Raw genomic sequence first — 9,584 nt, 5'->3', positions numbered from 1 at the left:
ATCGTTTTGTGTCTTTACACATCAATGTATTGTCACGAGCCACAGGGTTTAATTTGATTTTGTTTGTGTATGTTTTCTTTTTACTCTCAAAGACGTGATTCCCATTCACCTCCATTATAAGACTGACAGACTGCAACGGTTTGTGTTAAAAATCTTCGTTTGTGTTCTACTGAAGAAACAAAGTCACCTACATCTTGGATGCCCTGGGGGTAAGCAGATAAATATCAAATTTTCATTTTTGGGTGAACTATCCCTTTAATGCAGCCACTGTTTCCAGCAAACCTGAAGAAAGATCTCCTAATCTATGTCTATAATCCTATGCCGCTGATGTAGTTTGATTCACTCTAAAATGCATTTTTCTAAAAGTTAATTTGGTTAATTTGATAAAATTCTTTGATATTCCTTATTTGGATAAAAGCATCTGTTAAATTAATGTCTGCACATGCCATATAATTGTATTATGCAAAATGCAAACTAATTGAAATTCACAAGTAAAAATTGACTTTTTCTGTTTTGTTTTAGCCACGGGAACAAGGAAGTTTTTTCCTGTCTGGGAATTCAGTTGGCAGTGAACTTCTTCCTGGAGCGGGGTCACGTTGACATCACGGTGTTTGTTCCTTCCTGGAGAAAAGAACAGCCGCGACCTGATGTACCCATTACAGGTGAGGAAAAGGAAATGCACCGTGTGTTAGGAACAATTCCTGCTTTCCAGAAGGATTCACATTCCTGTAAACAAAGTCTGTTTCCTCTTAGCAACCAAATGGCTGAAAAGAGACTTGCAGACCTATTATACTAGAAGCCAGGTTCAACTAAAGTACACATGGAATACAGTTCTGGTTTTTATGACTGGTTTTCAACCTCAGGTCTCAAATAGAACTGGAAGTATGGGGCAAAACCCACATTGATTTTATTTTTGTAGCTGTTTGAATGAAGTATGTCATAAGATATATTGGCAAATACCTGGGTTTTTTAAAACCTTTGTAACTTCCTAATAACATAATGAAGGTCGCAGTTAAATAATACAACCACTGCTTTTGGTAGGTAAGATATACCAGACTGTTTGATCTGCATGTTTGCCAAACCCTCCTAAGTTTGACGTAACTAGAGTGAAATAATATAACCCTGTGTGGTTGTGGTGATAATACTCCGCATCCAAAAAATTTGTCTCAACAGTTGACATTTAACTATGCGAACATGTGTAAGTATGTTTGAATTCCTGCTTCTCCTGAAATAAACTGTTTATGTGTAAATGGGCACTTGTCCAATGAAAATCACAAGTAAATTAAAATGCCATGAATCTTTTATCCCTTGGGCTGTTCATTACAGCTGGTAAAAAGTGTAACTGAATGCCAAAAAGATCTTGTTTAGTTTCAACAGAATAGACAGTGTTCCAACATGGAACGTCAATCATTGGTGATGTCAAATTAATTACATGATACGCTATTAATTGCATATGTTAATCAGTATGTCAACATTACATAATTGTGGAAGACAAAACATTAATTTAATGTTGCCAAAAAGTGCCTTTAGAAGTCAGTATATTGCCTACTTTATTTCCATATCATGAACATAAACCTCATAAATCTCTAGTTTTTCAATCTGTCAAAGGTTTGCACTTAAAAAAAACAGATATTTTTTCTAATACCCGGTCTTTGTCTATATGTATCAAGTCAAGTCAAGTCACCTTTATTTATATAGCGCTTTTAACAATACAGATTGTGTCAAAGCAACTGTACAGTATTAATTAGGAAAATAGTGTGTCAATAATGCAAAATGACAATAGTAAACACTCAATTTTCAGTTAAAGGCAGTTCATCATCCAGCTCAGTTCAGTTTAAATAGTATCTGTGCAATCAAGTCGACGATATCACTGGAAATTAAGTTGGGGGGCCAGTTCTCCTCTGTCCAGACGAAACCAGCAGTTCAGTTTCAGGCTGCAGCAAAGTCAGATTGTGCAGAGGACTCAACTGGTTCCTGTGGTCTTGTCCCGGTGGCCGTCTAGGAGACAAGGTCTTCACTGGGGATCTGTCTCTGGGGCTCATCTAGTTGTCCTGATCTCTGCTGACATTCAGGGCTGAATGATATCAGACAGACATCTTTAGCCACTGCATAGCTCAATGTTTTTTTTTCAGCATATTGCACTATAAGAGTTATTTTTTTAATCAAGTAATATGAAAAACTAGTCTTAAAACATTTATTTCTAGAAGTGCAAAGATGCATTTAGGCATTACTTTAAGTTTAAAATGCATGACTAAATATGCTAGTTTTATTATTGTTCAGATTTTTAATAATTGACATAAAGCAACAAAATGACAGTTGTAAAACGCACCAACAGATTTTAAATTTCATGAATATTTTTCTCAGATCAGCACATTCTGCGTGAATTAGAGCGGCGGAAGCTCTTGGTGTTCACACCATCCAGAAGAGTGGCAGGAAAACGAGTGGTTTGCTACGATGACCGTTTTATTGTGAAGCTGGCGTACGAATCTGACGGCATTATTGTATCCAACGACACTTATCGAGATCTGCAAGGAGAACGTCATTTATTTATTTTTTTTTTCATGAATGATTGACATTGCACGTTTACTAGTGAGTTCATGCGGTCTTGCAGTCACATGTTGGTGTAATTATCAGGGAGTTGCATGACATTTTTTTTTATTTGGCATGGCCCATATAAAAGAGATAATTTAGATACAAGGAATTGATAAGCAATATACACTGGCGTTCAGAAGTTTTGGGTCGGTAAGACTTTGTTCTTTGTTAATATAATTTAAAACGTAATTTATTCCTGTAATGCAAGATGATGACCGTTTTATCGTAAAGCTGGCATACGAATCCGACGGCATCATTGTTTCCAATGACACTTACCGAGATCTGCAAGGAGAACGTCCTGAGTGGAAGCGTTTTATAGAGGAGAGGCTTCTGATGTATTCGTTCGTCAATGACAAGTAAGTGCCGTTGCATTTTGGTCTTTGCAGCATAGATCAAGTTGTTTGATAGCTCTGCTGCTAATTAATTCAAATTTGAATAAATTCACATTGCTTTTGTGTAGGTTTATGCCTCCGGATGACCCTTTGGGAAGACATGGACCCACCCTAGACAACTTTGTCAGGAAGACTCCACGTATACCTACATGATCCTTCAGAAATCATTCTAATATGCTGATTTGCTTCTAAGGATATATTTGTTATTATTATCAATATTTAATACAGTTGTGTTACTTCATATTTTTATGAAAACCAAGATACATACATTTATTTGAACAGCATTTATTTGAAAAATAACTCTTGTAACATTATACATTTCTTTACTGTCACTTTTGATTGACAGTGAAACTTTTAAATCCTATACACCCAAACTTTGAATGGTAGTATATACCATCTCTTTTCTGACCACACAAGGATAGCTCATACTATGTATACAAGAATTAAAATCTCCTGTTTTCAAATGCAGGAAAGAAGTGCACTTATGGAATCAAGTGCAAGTTCAATCATCCAGAGCGAACCAAGCAATCCCAGCGTGCCCTGGCCGATGAGCTCCGAGACAAAGCCAAAATTTCATCCACACCGCACAAACCTCAACCGGTTTCCAGTCAGAGTCCATCTCTGGAGGAAGTAATGGAACAGAAACTCTCCCTGGATGCTGGATCTCTCAAGAAGAGTTACGCCAGTGAAAATGTCCTTGTCATTAAAGCAGCCCCCCAGCCAACTCAAAGAAAGTTTCCTTCGAAAAAAGAACAACGGCATTCGCCAACAAGACTAGATTCCTTTCCCAATGGATCTCAGGAGCATTTGGATTCTGGCTTGGGTTCCTACGAATGCCATTCTCCTGAATCTTCCCATTGTGATCGCTACTGCGACCACAGGAAGTCCAAACCATCCAACAGTGGGCGGCATCGCTACGTTCTGGCCAATAGCCAACCTTGCAGTTGCTGTTCCTACCAATCCTTAAACACCAGTGGAGCCGGTCAGCACCATAGCATGGGCCTGCCCAGCTCACCAAACCCAAGTTATGCTCAACCCCAGTATCACTCCTATGGAGGAGGTTCAGTTTACCCACCTGTTAACATGTCCCAGTATTCATTTCCACACAGCAGAGGGCCTCCTCCCCAGCAGGGCTACTGGTCTGACCATTATGGTGGCTATCCTCCAGCGTCCCACAATTCCATGCAGCCAGAGAGAGGACATGGACACTGGTCGCCTTCCAATCACAATCCTCAGTGGTCCGAACGGGAGCAAGTGAGGAAGAAATTACTTGCAATTTTCAATGCACGTTTGGTGGACAGAGCCATGGACAGGTTCCCGTATCTCCTGGACCCACAAAGACTGGCCGCAGAGATTTTGACCCTTCAGTCTCAGGATGGGGCTTTTTAATTTATTTTAGTTGAAGGACTAGGCGATAAGACTAAGATTCTGGCACCAAAGGTATTACAATAAGTTCTAAGCCACAACCACAAGAAGTGATTTCATTGGAGTCTGTGGCGTAATTCAGTGTAACTCCGCCCACAGTGAAATGTCATCGGTCTACAATCCCGCTTTTTTGTCATGCATCGTTTTGGTTTTCAGTGAGGCCAGAAAATTACTATTTAGTTGTGTAGTCGTGTAATGAGGTGTAGCTCTGCCCACAGTGAAATCTCATTGGTCCAGAGTCCCGCTTCATATCAGATATGTTCTGATTGACTGTTTTTGTTGCGTCATGCAGCGTATTTCTTTCAGCGAGGACAGAAAAATTATTTTTGTTGGAGTCTTTCGCATAATGCGTTGTAGCTCCACCCACAGTGAAATCTCATTGGTCCACAGTTCCGCTTCACGTAAAATTTGATGTTCTGATTGGCTGTTTTTGTCAAGTCATATGCCGTTTTGCTTTTAGCAAGGACAGAAAAATGGCTTGACTATCAAAAATTTGCCATTCCTAATCAGGACACGTTTTGAAATAAGATTTAAAAATAGACATATTAATGTCTACACAGTTTTAAAAATACAAATCATAGTTTAGTAGATGTTTAATCTTTGACTCAATACAAGCTATTCAGAAGTTTTTATTTCTGTTGTATTTTTAATATTGTTAGTTGACCTCTAACTATGGTGAATTCACTATTGGTTGTATTAACCAACAGGGGTTTTTCCATCTTGCTGTGGTTCTCAAGAGTTTAATAATTTTTTTTCATTGTTTTTACAAAAAATTAGTTCATATTTGATCATGGAATGAAATGAAATTTTCTGATTTATTTGTGGAAAAACATTTTTTTTTTGTGTGTTTAAAGTGTTATTATTTGTGGTTCTGCATGATTTGCGGTAACCGGTATATTGAATGTGTTGGCACCGTGTGCCGTAACTGATATTTGTTAAGCAGAACTACCACTAAGGTAGAAGAGTATGCACCCTTTGGTGTATTTTTCCATTTTATTATAAGTGCTAACTTATAAAATTTCCTAAAGAATGCAATCATCACCAGTGTAACTTGACATAATTTCTCAAAGTTCTCAAAGGTAATTGCCAAAAGCATGTAAAGTCGTGGAACTTTTGGTGCCTCTGTTAGTTTGTATTGAGACTGTTTAGAGTTAAAAAAGGGAGTCGGCAATACTGAGTAGGCAATTTTTTGCCATTTTTTTTGTTTCATTTAGCTGCATGTTCTTTGCTCATTTAAATATGTCTTTGCTTTTGTATGCTGTATCTTATGTTGTTAAAATAAAATGCCATATTTATGTGCCCATAAAGAGTCTTTGACTTTTATTTGACTTGCTTGTGTTGTTCCTCTGCGTAAGTGTATGAACACGCTTATGACAAGCAAGAGCAGGCCTGACCTTTAGAAGCATTCGTGCTGCAGGCAATGTCCTCATTTCTGAAAGATGCATTCCTCAAAAATCAATGTTCCCTTCTAGAAACCACCTAATGTATCTGCTGTATATGCGGTTTCACTCCATCTTAGCAAAGAAACCGCATGACAGACATTTGACTCACTGATAGTAGAGATCTAATCCACCAACATCTGATGTTCTTGAGTTTTCTGAAAACTTTAAGTTGCATGGAATGAGAGCTCATATTGAAAGAGCAAATGTTTCTTCTCCCGGAAAAGCTGATGCTATTTATCAACATCTTGACATTATTAGTCATACAAGGCAACTTTACTTTTGTTCCTTGTTTTATTTCACAACTCAAATGATGGTTGTTGTGAAATTCTCAAAAACTAAAGTTCTATTTTTTTTAATGAATTGATAAAACCAGTCTTTTTATTATTTAGTTTGTCTTTTGTTCTTGTTCTCGACTTTTGTTCTTTATTATATTATATTTCATAACTCAAGTGATGTTTGCAAATCCAGTGACAAATTCTTATCAAAGATGGTGTAGAAGGCATATCAAAACAATCATTGTTGATCAGACTTTATTCCATTACATTTTTATACAGATCATTCAGATGAACAATAAATAATCTAACACTAGTGATTTGTATACTTAAAGGGTTTGTTTACATAATCACACACTAATTTGTGGGTGAACGATCCATTTAACTGGTTGAAAAATATTTAATGATTTTTCCAATATGAGGAAATCACCTTTATGCACATATGAAAATCCTCTTCTGAACTATGACCAAGGAAAGCTGTAGACTGAAAGTTTTTTTTTAAATTGATAAAACAAGTGACATGAAATAAAGGGATAAATAGTCTTTTTTAAATATTTATATTATTTACTACTTTTTGCATACTTGTTAAACCATGCACTTATATTGAAAAATTAAATTAAATAATACTATAAAATATAAAATAATAAAATACAATTACACTGTAAATGCCATATAAGAAATTAAGGGGAATATGGGCAATTAAAAAAATTGCATTATTAGGTTACAGAATAATGTCTTTTGTATACGTTTAAAAAAAAAAAAATGTCATTTTTTATTTCAAATGGAAACCACACCATACAGCAGCACAGGCGTCAGAAAAGAAAGTCTATACGGGAAGAGCTGTAGATGTCCTTGATCAGTTTTATCAGAGGAAGTGGTCTGTGGGGTGAAGATTTCAGTGGAACTAAAGGTTTTATGGGAGAGAAAACAGCATGTGTGAGTTAATTTTCATTCTAATTTTATTATGCTTTTTATTATTATTATTATTATTATCATGTAACCAGGGCCGTCCTTAGCTAACGCACCAGTTGCACCCCCCTAAGGACGGCCCTGCATGTAACAGAGCCTGTGCTTCTTTCAGGATTAACGGCCGTCATGCACTGACGTGATGATAGCCTATGTCTGATACAGCATCTTTCTGCACTTTCAGTGGTTCAGATGCGTCATGATTGAGATCATGTCTTCAGTGTGCATGGTCAGTGGATTTCCCCAAAACTGTGAAATCCATCTGTAATCTTGAAACATTTTTTTGACTGCTATTAGGGTCATACGCCGAAAGATGGAACTCTAAAATATAGTGAAAATACCACAGTGGTGTAGAACACACTTTACTGTCTGTTTCACTTCCCCTGGTTTGCTGCGTTACAAAATGTCCCAAACTTTAACTACAAATCTAAACTGGTGTCTTGTGAAAATTATAGTGCCTCTCGGAAGATCAACTTTTTAACCAAATGTCAACTATTTTAGTTACTTATATATTCAGTTAGTTAGTTAGTTACTTATTTTTTGATAAACCTTTTAATTCAGATCTATTTTTTTTATTATTAATTGATAAAACCAAAGACACGACATAAAGTTCTTTTTAAAATATTTATATTAATAATTATTAGGGGGAGACCGGGGATGGTTGTAACATGTTTGACATTTCTGTCTGTATCTTGGAGTTCTTGTAAGTCAGTGCCTTCAAAATATGATTCAAACTAGTTACAAGTGTCTGCTATTAAATAGCGTACCTGTTATCTTTGCAGCACAAACAGAAAATGTTTGTTTCAATCACGAGGAGTGAAATGTTACAATTCATTTCATAGACCGGGTTAGTTATTGCATACCCTGGCCTGGAGTAAGATGTAACATTATGATATCCTCCGGGGTGATATGTAACATTATCCAATAAGGATTATGACAAAAAATGGATTTTGAAAGCTTTTTATTCAACACTAATTTTTCAGCATAATTGGTGTGTGTGTGTGTGTGTGTGTGTGTGTGTGTGTGTGTGTGGTTCAGGTATACCCTACAATGTGTGTGTGTGTGTGTGTGTGTGTGTGTGTGTGTGTGTGTGGTTCAGGTATACCCTACAATGTGTGTATGTGTGTGTGTGTGTGTGTGTTCGTGTGTTTGTATGTATGTTTTTTTTTATTTGCAAAAACAATATGCAGAGCCAGTAACACCTGTGTGTCTTATCAGACATCTAGTCATAGTTTTGGCAGAGCGTGCTTATCTCCCTGCGCTCATTATGAAGGGGATGTACCGACGTTTCCTTTGCTGACAATTTTGATCCTAATCACAGTAATTTTCTGTAATCGATGTGGTGGACCGCTCTTTCATCTCTGTTGTTGACATTCACAGGATGGAATTTTGCAATTGTCAAAGCCAAAAGAAATTTCAAGCACCGTTGTCACTATTACGTATTACCAGTGGTGGTTCTAGAACACAGGGGGCCACTTGCACTTTGCACTTTTTTAGGGGGCACACTTTTAAAATTAATTTGAACCTACTTTCAGTATTATTCATTCAGTCATTTTTCACCATGTCATATATATCACTGCAATCTCTAGAAGTAAGCTATAACAATTTAAACTCAAAATGAGTGTTTCATCATATTTAATTTATCTGACAAATAATTTTGTATTGTAGTGTCAGGGGAGTCATGCACTCATTATTTTTGTGGGGGCACGAGTGAAGGTGGGGGAGGCCTCGTCATGCTCGTCATGTGACACACAGTAGCCACTATAGCACTTTATTACTGATATAGGCTTATGTTTTATTTTTTTCCTTTTTATTCGAAATATTCCCAAACGTGTTAACTATATCATAAAATATCTCAATTCTCAAATATGTGTGTAAGTAAATGCATTTAAAATGCATTTAAAGGTGCATAAAATGCACCTTTATAGATTATGTTAGTTGATCTATAGGCTAATGGGCGATGGGCAAAGTAGCATATAGTGTAATCTATTAACTATGCATAAAAACCTCATCTTTTTACTTAAAGGTGACATATCATAAAAATCTGGCTTTTACAGGTTTTAAGTGCTATAATCAGGTCTCCGGTGCATCTACCAACCAAGGAAACGTGAAAAAGATTAACCCAGTAACTTTGTTTTGGGAAGCCTTTTTCAGCAAGAGTCTGAGAAAACGAGCGCGTCTGATTTCACTCCCCAAGTGACGTTGCAAAGGGATCTCATTATAATATCACCGCCCCTTAATCTGTAAGTTTCCACCCACGGCGCCGTCATTTTGATTTCGCAAGCGACAACGGTGTACCAGTTCTAAGTTTTTAACGTAAACTTGTGTGTGAATGAGAACTTAGTTTAGTACTCACATGCTGTTTGGTGGCCGCTTTCTGTCCGTGTGCTTCGAATGTGAGCACTCAGAAAACCGTATATCAGTTTAAACTCATATGGTTTAAAACACATGATTTCAGCGCGATAAACATGATAATCAGAACCAAAACATGTTTT

General features: G+C 36.8%; 1 pseudogene; it reads left to right on the top strand.

Moving 5' to 3' along the window:
• LOC107670016 (bifunctional endoribonuclease and deubiquitinase ZC3H12A-like) overlaps window positions 1–5,708 on the top strand; it is an 11,905-nt pseudogene extending 6,197 nt beyond the window's left edge.
• The last annotated feature ends 3,876 nt before the right edge of the window (window positions 5,709–9,584 follow it).

Source organism: Sinocyclocheilus anshuiensis, unplaced genomic scaffold (genome assembly GCF_001515605.1).
Source record: "Sinocyclocheilus anshuiensis isolate Anshui unplaced genomic scaffold, SAMN03320099.WGS_v1.1 scaffold160, whole genome shotgun sequence".
NCBI classification, from domain to species: domain Eukaryota; kingdom Metazoa; phylum Chordata; class Actinopteri; order Cypriniformes; family Cyprinidae; genus Sinocyclocheilus; species Sinocyclocheilus anshuiensis.
Note: the sequence above shows the minus strand (reverse complement) of the source record. Positions and strands in the feature narration are given on the sequence as shown.